General features: G+C 41.3%; 1 protein-coding gene across 1 annotated transcript in view; it reads right to left on the bottom strand.

The window, feature by feature from the left end:
• EPB41 (erythrocyte membrane protein band 4.1) overlaps positions 1 to 12,583 on the bottom strand; it is a 183,843-nt gene extending 171,260 nt beyond the window's left edge. Inside the window, exon 1 of the mRNA XM_034647927.1 lies at positions 12,295 to 12,583. The gene's annotated coding sequence lies outside the window, so the exon portion shown is untranslated. The remainder of the gene's footprint in view (positions 1 to 12,294) is intronic.
• Positions 12,584 to 12,906: the final 323 nt, after the last annotated feature.

Raw genomic sequence — 12,906 nt, 5'->3', positions numbered from 1 at the left:
GGAATCTCCTCAAGCAAAACTCTGAGATAAAACTACAACAAACTAAAAGGTAGCTCCTAGGGTATCACACGGTGTTAAGAATTAAAGAATGGGAAGGGAATATTCATTGAGAGCTATTTTGTGCCAAATTACTAAACTAGGATCAGAGATTATACAATCTGAGGTAAATGTTTAAAATGAAACCCCCCTCCCACCTTTACCCCGAAATCCCTCTACTGTTTGTGTTTCTCTTCGGTGATTGGTAATTAGATATTCTATGGGTAACTGTGGTCTCCCCTAAGCGCTGTATAGACCTGGTATTGATCACAAGCAAGAAATGGGTCTTCTCTCAGATATAAGCATAGGCTGGCAAGATAGAGAATCCCTTTGTCCTCTGACCCTTCTCCTGTGGGTTTAGAGCAATCCGGAAATGCTGCTGGTGGCACTCCCAGGTTGAAGAGTTAGAGAAGCCAGATGGCTTCTGCTACTAGAAAACAGGTATATGTGTTAGAGTCAAGAAGAGAGGTATCCCAATAAAAGACCACAAATTGAAAAGAAGTTTTATCCTGTGAGCCAGATTGTATCAAAGCATACTAGTAACTTGTATTTATTTCCCTTTTATATCTCCTAGCCTTTAGTAAAGTACTAAATGTTCCAGACTGGTCTCAGCTGTGTACTTCAGGAGTATTAAAAGAAGACTCACCTTTGGGACAGAAAATTAAAGAGAAAGCAATACTCCCTGAGGTCAGCAAGGCATTCCACAGGTGAATCTTTGGGAACAAAAGCCCTTGCTGTGAACTCCAATTATTAAACCCCATGCGCAAAATCTCCTTCGAAAGCCAACTTTGGAGGTTCCAGGCTTTTATTTATTAAAATAGAAAGCAGGTTTTTTTCCCTATCAGAAACCACCTTACTGTAAACCCTGGTCTGATTCCAAAACTTCTCTCTTTATTGGCTGCTACATCACACTGCCTCCGAAATACTAGTAATAGAAAACTGTTCAGCAAGAGTATGGGAGAGAATCATTTAAGAAAGGAGGAAGAAGGAAAAAAGGGAGGGTAGAAGAGGGAAGGAGAAAAAGGGAAAGAGGAAGGGATTTCGCCAAAGCCATAAAAGCTCATTGTGAACTGAATATCAAAGATGGAAATATTTACATTTAATATACGCACTTAGTTAGCATATATGGACAGCAGTACCTGATCTGTAGCTAGCATCTGACATGTGTTAATTCCCTTCCTTAGGAACAAAGACAAGAGCCAACTAGAAAAACGCTGTCTTAAGTTTTGGCTTTTGAAGAAGCTCAAAGTAATGATATTAGAACAGATATTCAACAAAAATAAAACTCTATATTTCCTTACTGAAAAATTATTCCATAGGTAAAAAGAACCCAGAATTCGGGTGACTATAAAGTTATACATCAGTTTGCTGTTCAGACAAAAAGAGGAACACACTCTCTCACTTCTCCAATATGTTTAAATGCAGAAATATATAAAAATTCATGAATTCGTTAAACTGCACAATCATTTGCTTTTTTATTACGTTATAACAATAAGGTATTTCTTTTTGTATCTCCTAAAAGTCACAAAGATTCAAAGCACTTCAGATTTCAGGTGGCTTGTGTACAAGCTTCCCTGCAAAAAAAAACCCTCCCAACGAATCGAACATCGGCCAAACCCCTTCCTGTTTTTCAGCCTCGTATGTTTACTTTCACATCTGCTGCAAAAGATAAAAGCAACAATGGGGCCATCAACCACATGATCGTGTCCTACCAACCCGGAAACGAAGCTATGAAACCAGAGTGGCTGTGAAATGGGTCTTTAGAAAACACACACAGGCTTAAAAATGTTACAGTATAAGTCTGAATCAAATCCAAAGATCACCACTAGACAAAGCCGTATTTATTTCTGTATAGCTATATTATAATAATCATATAGACACATAGATACACAGTTTAAGTACAAAAAAGATATGATCAAGATGCAAAAATTATTCTTCTTAACCATAGATTATTTCCCATCTCCATGAGGCCATATTTTATCAAGGGGGAAAGGGACCTAACACTTAGTATCTGCAGATAACAGGCACACAATAAGGTTTGTTTTTCTTTGCCATTACCATGTATTCTGTGTAATGTAGGTATGATCTTCTTTTTACAGAAGAGGAAACTAAGGCATGGGAAAGTACTTTCACAAGAGCACAATCGTTAAGAAATCATTAGCTTTAACAGAAGGCCTGTATCCAGATCTCTCCTTCCCCACTTGCTCATGGACATACTGAGTAAGCAAAGGTGCAGCCATAAAGAATGTGATTTTGAAGACAATTTTCACTTGCTAGTTGTGCAACTTTGTACAAGTTACTTAACTTTTCAACCTGCTACTTAGAATGTAAAATGGGATTAATCACACCTGCTGTATAAGGATTGTGGTGAGGTTTAAATGCAAAAATAATGGCTAACATTTGTCTAGTGCCAATGTTCTAACTACTTCACATATGTTAGCTCATTTAATCATTATAACAACCTTAAAAGGTACAAATATTTTTATCATCACCATGTTACATAATAAACACTGAGGTACAGAAATTAAGTAATTTGCCCAAGGTCACCAGCTAAAGAGTGACACAACTAGAAATTAAAACCAGGCATTCTAGCCCTGGAGCTCATACTCCTTTTTTTTTTTTTAAGATTTTTTTATTTATTCATTTAACAGAGATAGAGACAGCCAGTGAGAGAGGGAACACAAGCAGGGGGAGTGGGAGAGGAAGAGGCAGGCTCATAGCAGATGATCAGGGCTCCTGGGTGGCTCAGTCATTTGGGTGACTGACTCTTGATTTCATCTCAGGTCAGGATCTCAGGGTCCTGGGATCGAGCCTCATGTCAGGCTCTGCACTCAGTGGGGAGTCTGCTTGAGGATGCTCTTTCTCCCTCTCCCTCTGCCCCTCCCCCCCAAAATAAATAAATAAATCTTTTTAAAAATAGCAGATGGGTGTTGTGATGAGCACTGGGTGTTATACACAACTAAGGAATTGTTGAAAACTACATCAAAAACTAATGATGTCCTATACACTGGCTAACTGAACATAATAATAAATAACAATAAAAAATTTAAAAAATAGCAGACGATCTATATTTATTAAATTAATAAATGGTAGATGTATTAGCTATCTATTGTTATACAACAAATTACCCCCAAAATGGGGCACCTGGCTGGCTCAGTCGGTGGAACATGCGGCTCTTGATCCTGGGGTTGTAAGTTCGAGCCCCACATTGGGTGTAGAGATTACTTAAAAATAAAATCTTAAAAAAAAATACCCCCAAACCTTGGTGGCTTCAAACAACAAACATTTATTATTTCAATTTCTGTGGATCAAGAATTCAAGCATGACTTAGCTGGGTGCCTCTGGCTCAGGGTCTCTCATGATGTTGCAGTCAAGTGTCAACCATGTTTGCACTCAACTAAAGGCTCAACTCTCCCTGAAGAATGTACTTCCAAGCCCTCTCACATGGCTATTATCAGGCCTCAGAAGATCTGCTTCCAAGCTCACTTACATTACTGCTGACAGACTTGGTTTCTCACCAGGTGGGCCTCTTTATAGGCTGCCTGTACATTCTTAGGCTATGGCAGCTGGTGATCCAAGTGACAGGAAGAGAGCCAGAAAGCACCCGAGAGGGACCAAGACAAAAACCACAGCCTTCTGTAACCTAATCTTGGAAGTAACATCCCACCACTTGTGCTGTATTCTATTCATTAGAAGTGAAGTCACCAGGTCCAGGCCACACTCAAGGGGAAGAGATTACACAAGGGCATGAACACCAAGAGGCAGGAATCACTGGGGACCATCTCAAAGGCTGCCTACCACAGTAGGCATAATAGAAGTCTAAAAACCAACCAAAACAGAAACACCTTGCCCTTTAGCCACCTGACATATTCTTTAGTATATTTTTTTTATAAATAATGCTATGATCGCTAAGCAATCATTCACCCCAGGGCTAGTCTTTTCAGTCCTACAAACACCAGTGTTCATTAATGGTCATATTAGAGACAAACAACTAGCAAGAATAAGTCAACAAAAATAGCATCTGGAAAAAAGGAATTATTGGATGAATCTTGCTAAGTAGATGACAATAATCTCTCAAAATAGTGATGGGATATGGGGGTGCCTGGGTGGCTTAGTCAGTTGAGCATCCAACACTTGATCACAGCTCAGGTCTGGATCTCAGGGTTGTGAGTTCAAGCCCTATGTTGGGCTGCATGCCATATATACACGCATACACACACACACGCACACAATCAACAAATATATGTTATATATATATTTATATGCCAATATATATACTAGCAACCAATATCCAATCCATATATATGGATTATGATATTATGGAAATATTGTTAATTTTCTTAGGTATAATAATGGTATTGCAGTTATGTAGGATAATGTCTTTATTTGTAGGATATCCATACCAAAGCATTTTAGGAATAAAGTGTCATGATATCTGAGACTTACTTTCCAAAAAAATATGACTCACACACACGTACACAGAGAGACGATCAGAAGCAGTCATAATTACAACCCAGATTGTAAATCTTAATTATCCTGGGAAATCATATTCTTGCTATACCTCTATATGTCTAGTGTGTCCCCTATGTTATGTATCTAGCTACTGTACTACACAATATCTGTGTTTGGGGGATGAGGATGAAATTAAAGATGATATTGACCCTCTGCCTTCCAGAAGCTGACAATCTCATTGGGGAATAGAGTTTCAGACACAATATAAAGCAACACACAACAGGGCGCCTGGGTGGCTCAGTCGGTCTGCCTTTGGCTCAGGTCATGATCCCAGGGTCCTAGGATTGAGGTTCCCAGTGCGCTCCCTACTCTGCAGGGAGTCTGCTTCTCCCTCTGCCCCTCCTCCCACTCACACTCTCAATCTCTCTCTCTCTCTCAAATAAATAAAATCTTTTTTAAAAAATTTTAAACACACACACACAACAAATCTGATATATAACAAATAAATGCTGCAAGAGTTCAGAAAAGGATACCAATAAACCTTCAGAGAATAAATATCTTTGAAACCTCTTTCCTCTAACAGGTTTCTTATTGTTGGCATCCTTTCCCTTAAGTGCTTCTCCTTTACTTTATCTACTTGGCAACAACCGACTGATTATTTCCTACCTTTTAACAAAATTATCTGGAGACCATCTAAAAATGAAATACATGTTTTGCCGGTTTAAAACACAGGATATGATTTTTAAAATAAAATACTATTTACATTTTCATGGAAAAAAAAAACACTAAATATACTATGTGGATTTTCTGGCCTTCAAAAGCAACTATGTTGTTTCAAGAGTTGAGGATGCCAGAAAGCTTGAAGATTTAAAAATAACCTCACAAAGAGCTCATTTCCAACACCAGATGGAAAGAAATTACTCTAAAGACACATGTGTGGGAGGACATATATACAACATCATATGACACCATGCGAAAGGTTTATATAATTACATAATACCATCAAGATTAGCAGGACGCACAGGTAGTAAGTTAGCAACAGTGTCAATTCTCTGAATCATTAAAAAAGATAAAAGGGCAAGAAACAGCAAGTGGGTGGTAGCAAAAAAAAAAAAAAACAACAAAAAAAAACCCTTCTCTTTAAAAACCCTTCCATGAGTCCCTATTGCATACTGAAATGGTTGACAGGTAAAATTTGAGGACTTGGGGTGCCTGGCTGGCTCAGTTGGTGGAGCATGCAACTCTCGATCTCAGGGGTTGTGGGTTCAAGCCCCATGTTGGGTGTAGATAAAATCTCTAATAAATAAATAAAAAACAAACATTAAAAATAAATGAACAAAATTTTGGGGCTTAAATCCTTGGAGGTCTTGACAGTTCTGCCTATGTCTATATGGTCAAAGCTAGGCGGAAACATTTATTTCAATAACCTGTCCCAAGTGTATCATCAAAGTGAAACACTTCTCACTTTAATATATGTAGAACTCCGAAGTGGTAAATTAAAATACTTGACATACAGGGGCGCCTGGGTGGCTCAGGCATTAGGCGTCTCCTTTGGCTCAGGTCATGATCCCAGGGTCCTGGGATTGAGCCCCACATCGGGCTCCCAGCTTGGCAATGAGGGGCCTGCTTCTCCCTCTCCCTCTGCCTGCTGCTCCCCCTACTTGTGCGCCCTCTCTCTCTGTCAAATAAATAAAATGTTAAAAAAAAAAAAACTTGACATATATATTAAAATGGCAATTCTTTATAAGATGATGTATTCAACATGCACTGCTAAGATCTCATTGTGTTAAAATAATTTTAACAGGGTTATTTAATTTATATAAGCATTAAGTGATAGCTGAATAGCAATCATAACTCAACCTTGACGTAGTACTATATATTCATAATTACCGAGAGTATATGTTTCTACTTTACTTGTGAGTCACAGGCTTAAATTTACCTATGATTTATGCCCTATGCTTTAATGTTGTTAAATCCCTGAGATAACCCTATGCTTTAATGCTGTTAACACTGAGAATAATTCAAAACTTTTGTAACATTTTTTATGCCTTAATGCATATTATCAAAATAGAATATAAAAGTTTTCTGAATGAATATTAATGTAGAAAGTATTTAAACTTCAGTCTATATTGTATCCAGTGCTACAATTCAGACATATAGCGTGCCGACCAAAAAAATCGGTTTGGATTAGGATGCTTTTTGTAGAGGATGGAAGGCACTAGAAGCAGGTAAGCTGCATTTATAAATCAAAATTAACTTCAGGAGTAAATATTATATCCTATTTTATTTTATCTTATTATTTCCTCTTATTTCCAAAACAATTTGAGGTGTTCCTGTTCGTATCAACAGATAATATTATTAGATAACAGAATTACGGGGCGCCTGGGTGGCGTAGTCGTTAAGCGTCTGCCCTCGGCTCAGGGCCTGATCCCAGCGTTCGGGGATTGAGCCCCACATCAGGCTCCTCCTCTAGGAGCCTGCTTCTTCCTCTCCCACTCCCCCTGCTTGTGTTCCCTCTCTCGCTGGCTGTCTCTGTCAAATAAATAAATAAAATCTTTAAAAAAAAATAACAGAATTACACCTATACATTGAATATAGATACAAAAAGAATTAGATAATACTAATACAGCATCTACTGCTTCTTCCAATCTTATTTATCAATATAAATATTTAGTCATAGTCCCCACCTATTCCATCAGACGATTTTGCCTCTTCCTACCTACTCTGCCAAGATTTCTTTAACCCTACCCAAGGCTCCACTCCACATAGCTCAGAAACAATTTTAATTGCTACAAACAGAGATTCTCTTGAGAGCTGAATGATAGAAGACGGCCCAGATTAATCTGGTGGCACTGACCCAAAGAACCCTCAGCCATGAAAGGGAGACAGCAATAAATAATCACAGATTAATCCATATGATTTATCCTGGAGATAATCAAGAGATAACCGCAATAGGAGAACTGGTCTTAATACGTGCAATAACAAAATAATAAAAAACATGATGCCAGAATGGCTCTGGAATTTCATATACAAGGGACTTCTAGGGATAGCATATTTATTTAGGAGGACTTTGGAGGAAGCTGATAAAGATTAGGGGGTAGGGTATATTAAAGTCTCTCCAAGGCATTCCTTGAATTGTACTGACCACACCTGCTACCGGTATTTTGCTTTTCTTTAAAGTCCAAAGAGCTAGCCAATTTATTTTCAAATACGTCAAGGTGGATACAATCCCATTTCAATAAAATATAATTAACAAATTTAGTATAAACAGACTTTCATCATAATCAGATTCTCTCACTAAACTTTCCTAAAACCAACGTGTGAAGCGGTGTCAGTGAGGCAGTTAATTCTAAATAAGATCAGCACTCAAAATAAAATATCAAAGTTCTCCTTTCTAATGCCTTCAGTTTCTGAATACTGTTCATTGCTATAGCTTTGTTCATCTTTCTCACTGCGTATTCATTCAATAGCAGCAGAGTAAATCAAAATACTAATTTCATCCAGTGTGTACACCAGGGCATTTGTTACACTGCATTTTACTGAACATACATGAATCTACTCATAAAAAGGACACACAGTAAGTCACCAATGACATAATAACAAATTTAAATAAAAAGCAAAAATTAACACATATATATATTTAGAATCTGGCTCTTTTCTACCTAAAAGCTATTATAAATGCAATAAATCCATCACCTTCCAAAAATTCTAGATTCTCTGCATAAATAAGGCTCATAACTAATAAATTCAGAGGCGCCTTTTAAAAGTTTTTAAGTTTCATCATTGGGGGTGTTAGCGAAAAAAGCAAAGTTGATCATACGAAAAAAGTTCTTAAATTTATTATTGCTTAGCTCACAAATAAAATAAGGTGCATTCTCAAGCAATAGAGAAAAAAACAAGTTCTTTAGAGGTAGGGATGAATCCGCATCTGAACATGCCACGTGACCAATCACAAATTTGATAAGACTCGGAAAAATACACTGGCAGCACTTGAGCTGGCCAGCTCCTTAGATAACAGGGAAACAGATTGCGGTCTAAACATGTGCTCCTGTTCATTTCAGAACCAAATTCAGTGCCACCACCACCACCACCACCACCCCGCCCCCGCCATGGCCATTGAGATACCAAAGTTATAAAATCAGATCACCAATATTAAAATGGATTTGGACATTTAGAAAACAATATATGCAAGCCCTATCACTCACATCACAAATAACAGACCATATATTTTAAATCACAATCTATGGATGTGCATATCAAAATACCTGCAGAGAATTTAAGAATCCTGTGACTTTTAGCCAACACTTCTGACAGACTTAACTCTGAAGCTTTCTTAGCAAAAGTAAGAAGGAAACCAAATAATACTGTAAGCACACCATCTCCCAAATATGAATCTGTTTAAAATTAAGACCATAAAAACTCAAGAATGAGATGGAAGTCTAGCTCTGTAATTTCCAAAAATGTTGAACTCAAGCTGCACACAAGAAAACATCACACTGGTGAACTTTAAATGTAGGGCACAAACCTGACAAAAAAGAATAACAGAAAAATATATAGGTCATACCTCAACAAATGCCACGAACATTTTTTTCAGAGACAGGAATCATTTAAAATCATTTGTTAATTTAGGGGTGTCTGGGTGGCTCAGTTGGTTAACTGTCGGGCTCCTGATTTCAGCTCAGGTCGTGATATCAGGGTTGTGAGATCGAGTCTCATGTGGGGCTCTGCACTGAGTGCAGAGGGAAAATCTTTAGCTGGCTCTGCACTGAGTGAAGCTAAAAGATTCTCCCTCTCCCTTTCCCTCTGCCCCTGCTCTTTCTCTCTAAAATAAAGCAATAAGATCTTCAAAAAAATAAAATAATAAAAAATTAAAATCACTTGTTAATTTAGATATTAGCTCAGGAGGGCTTTTTTGGTGTTCTTTTGTTTTTTTGATCAGAGAGAGAGAGAGCAGGAGCGCACAACCAGGGAGAACTGCAAGCAGAGGGAGAAGCAGGCTCCTTGCTGAGCAAGGAGCCCGATGTGGGACACTGACCTGAGCCAAAGGCAGACGCTTAACTGACTGAGCCACCCAGGCATCCCACCTTAGAAGTGTTTCATTGGGAAAAAAGAAAGAGGATAGATGAAAGTACTTTTAAATATGCAGAGGAAAATCTGTGTATTACTTTGCTAATACATAAATTATTGTATCATGTTATTTTATATTTTATATTGAGGATAAAACTAGTTTAAAACAGGTTTGTTCAACATATCTACTACTTGAAAACAACAAATATGATTTGGGTGTTTAACAAACATTAAGGAAATGATGACCCTTAGACCACCAAGAAAGAGAAGAGATGCATAAAGCAAGCCGACCGACCTAAAAGATGGGTCTATTAGCTTAGATTAGCTTAGTCCATTTCTATTAGCTTAGTCTATCTGCTGACAGCCACAATTTCCAAGCATTAAACTTAAACTCGTCAACTGGTAGAGCTCTCAGCTCTGAATAGAATGGAAGCCTAAGTAGTTTTCTTAATCCACCATAGGCCATCATCTACTACTAAGGCTACACATATCGATGGGACACTTGGGACCTAAATCCTTTTAACAAACACTAGCTAAAGAAAACTAAACTAGCTGGCCATACAAATGAATCCCTAAGAAAATTCAAAACAAAACAAAAAACTCCATCGAAGTTCCTTCCACATATGGAACTTTTCCCCACACTTCAAATTACTAATCTATGGAGCATTTTTAAGGTAAAAGACCTGAAAACAGTCAGGAAGAACATATATGGAACTGCATGGCCAAAGAGACAGAGATGAGAAAGCATGAGTTATTACTGGACCATTCTTCTTAGTTGAAAAATACAAGTAATGAGGACAATAAAGGTAAAAAGGTAGATTGGGGACTTACCTATAAGATATTTGGATAAAACACTAGTATAAACGTTGCGAGAATTTTGGCGAGGCCTAAAAATTAAAAACATTTCTTTCCAAGGCTGAATTCAATTACATAAGGAAAAAAAGTGTGGTTTTGTTACTAGAAGAAAAAGAAATCAGAAGGTTAGCACACTGAGCTTGGGTTTGCCAGTGAGTTCACTTTTAATAGTGGCAAAGATATACCCTACTTCAGTTTCCCCCAGAGATATGAATAACTCTTGTATTTACCTTAATTATAACCTTCTTGTAGAAAGCACTCTGAATTAGCACCTTGATTCCAAGGCAATCTGATGTTGTTATAGCCATTTTTTATCTGTCATTTACTGAGTGCTGTGTGCCAGATATCCTGCTTCATACTCTACATGGATTATATTAATAACACCCCAAGAAACTATTCACAAAACCAAAAATTATACAGCTGGCAAAGAACTTATGATGTTCGCAACTTACAGAAAAGGGAAATGAAGAGTACATCAAATTTCCATGAAAAGTAAGGGTGATATGTATATCAACTGCTTTATTAAAAACATAAACCAGAGGCGCCTGGGAGGCACAGACAGTTAAGCGTCTCCCTTCGGCTCAGGTCATGATCCCAGGGTCCTGGGATGATCAAGCCCCACGTGGACTCCCTGCTCAGCAGGGAGCCTGCTTCTCCCTCTGCCTGCTTCCCCCCTGCTTGTGCGCTCTCTCTCTTTCTCTCTCTGTCAAATAAATAAATAAAATCTATTTTTAAAAAAATTTAAAAAGCGTAAACCACCTAAAATCGTTGCCAGGACTGAGAATACAAAAAACAGTAGTGAGCAAGAGCATATACAGAGAGCATAAATCCACAATATCCAAGCCACAAGACATAACCATTTCTTGCAATTTTCCCCTAAAAACAGAAAGAACAAAATAGCAGCTGTGAAATCACCCAGACTACTAAAAAAAGGTTTCGGCATCTCTTAAAAAACAAACCAAAACACCTGTCTCCTAATCAGCAGCAGGTGCCAAAAAACGACAAGTCCCCACAGACTAGGCATTCATGGTAGGGCACAGTTAGAGGAACAACAGGATGACAGTGGCTATCATGTGGCCAGAAACCAATCCGTCAGCAATTTGTTGCACGTGAGATCACTTTCTCTCCAGAGAATGCGCGTTCCTGGGGCGGATGGACCTGGTCTGGCAAGCCCCCGCCCGGAACCATCGCCGGGTGGTGCCTCTCGGAGCGCGAGCCTACATCCAGCCTCCCCACAGGTAGAAGCAGCCCAGCAAGCGGGAGGAAATATTTCCAAGCCGACAGATGCAGGAACTGAAAAAGGAGGTCACGATGCTGAGAGAATAGATTTAACCCTTTGGTCACTGGGAACCGCGAAGGCTAAGGGGAGCGCGGCAGAGCCCTCGGGGTCGGGGGACTCTTTCAGTGGGGCGGGTGTCTCTGGCGGGAAGGCCTCAACAGTCCTTCCAGGGCTCCCTCCAGCCCTCAGCCCGTGCCGGACTTCTCCAGACAGCCCAGCCACCTCGTCACGGAGAAACTGCTCTGCGGCTGCACCCAACACCTTCGCCGCCCGGAACCCGCAATCCTCCTCCATTTGGTTTCCTTCCAAGGCTCCTGCCCGTGGACAGTGATTGGCAGACCTCGTCAAAAACAGACCCCAAGCCCAACTTTGCAACGCTCCCTCGGCGCAGCCCCCGCCTCTCTCTGCTCAGGCCGGCCGCGTCCCGGCTGCAGCCCCTTAACCTCCGGCGCGTGGAGGCCCCGGAGCCCGCGCCCCCGGCCCGGGGCCTGCGGGGGGCTGCAGACAAAGAGGCTGCGGTGCTGCCGCGGCCGCCAGGACCGTCCCCTCGGGGACAGCTCCGCGCCCCCCAACCCCGCTCGCGCGCCGCAGCCGCCTCGCCTCACCGGTGGCCCCCGGGGCCCGGGCTCCCGAGCCCGCCGCTGCAGCCGCCCGACGAACAATGGCAGGAGAAGGCGCCGGCGCCGAGACTCGGGCCCTCTGCGGCTCCCGGGGCCGCCCGCCGGCTGCTGGCGGACTGACTGACTAACCCACCGGCGGAGGGAGGGAGGGAGGGAGCGAGCGAGTGAGCGAGCGAACGAGCGAGCAGGCGGCCCCGGCGCGCGCCCTCCCGCCTTCCCTCCGTGAGGCGAGGCCGCCGGGCCCGCAGCCAAGCCAGCCCGCGCGCGCCCCTCCCCCTCCGTTCGCCACAACATTGTAGTAAATTTCTATTGGACGGAGACTGAGGGAGGGAGGGGGCCGGGCCCGCGGCCCGTCAGCCCATTGGCTGAGGGCAAGTTCTGCTCCTCTAGTTTCCCCCCGTCCTCTAGGCCGGTAAGGGCCGGGGAGGGGCAGGAAAAAGAGGGGGAAAAGCAAGGGGCTGGCCGCGTGTGCGCAAGCGCAAGTCGAACTTGCTCTGGAGTCCGGGTGTTCCCGGCCCCTGCAGCACCCACGTGGGGATTGAGGCAGCTAGTGCCCGGGACCGAGGTGAGGCCCCTTCCGCCGGGAGGAGGCCCAGG

This window comes from Ailuropoda melanoleuca, chromosome 2, assembly GCF_002007445.2.
Source record: "Ailuropoda melanoleuca isolate Jingjing chromosome 2, ASM200744v2, whole genome shotgun sequence".
Lineage (NCBI taxonomy): Eukaryota > Metazoa > Chordata > Mammalia > Carnivora > Ursidae > Ailuropoda > Ailuropoda melanoleuca.
This window is presented reverse-complemented; position numbering and strand designations above follow the sequence as displayed.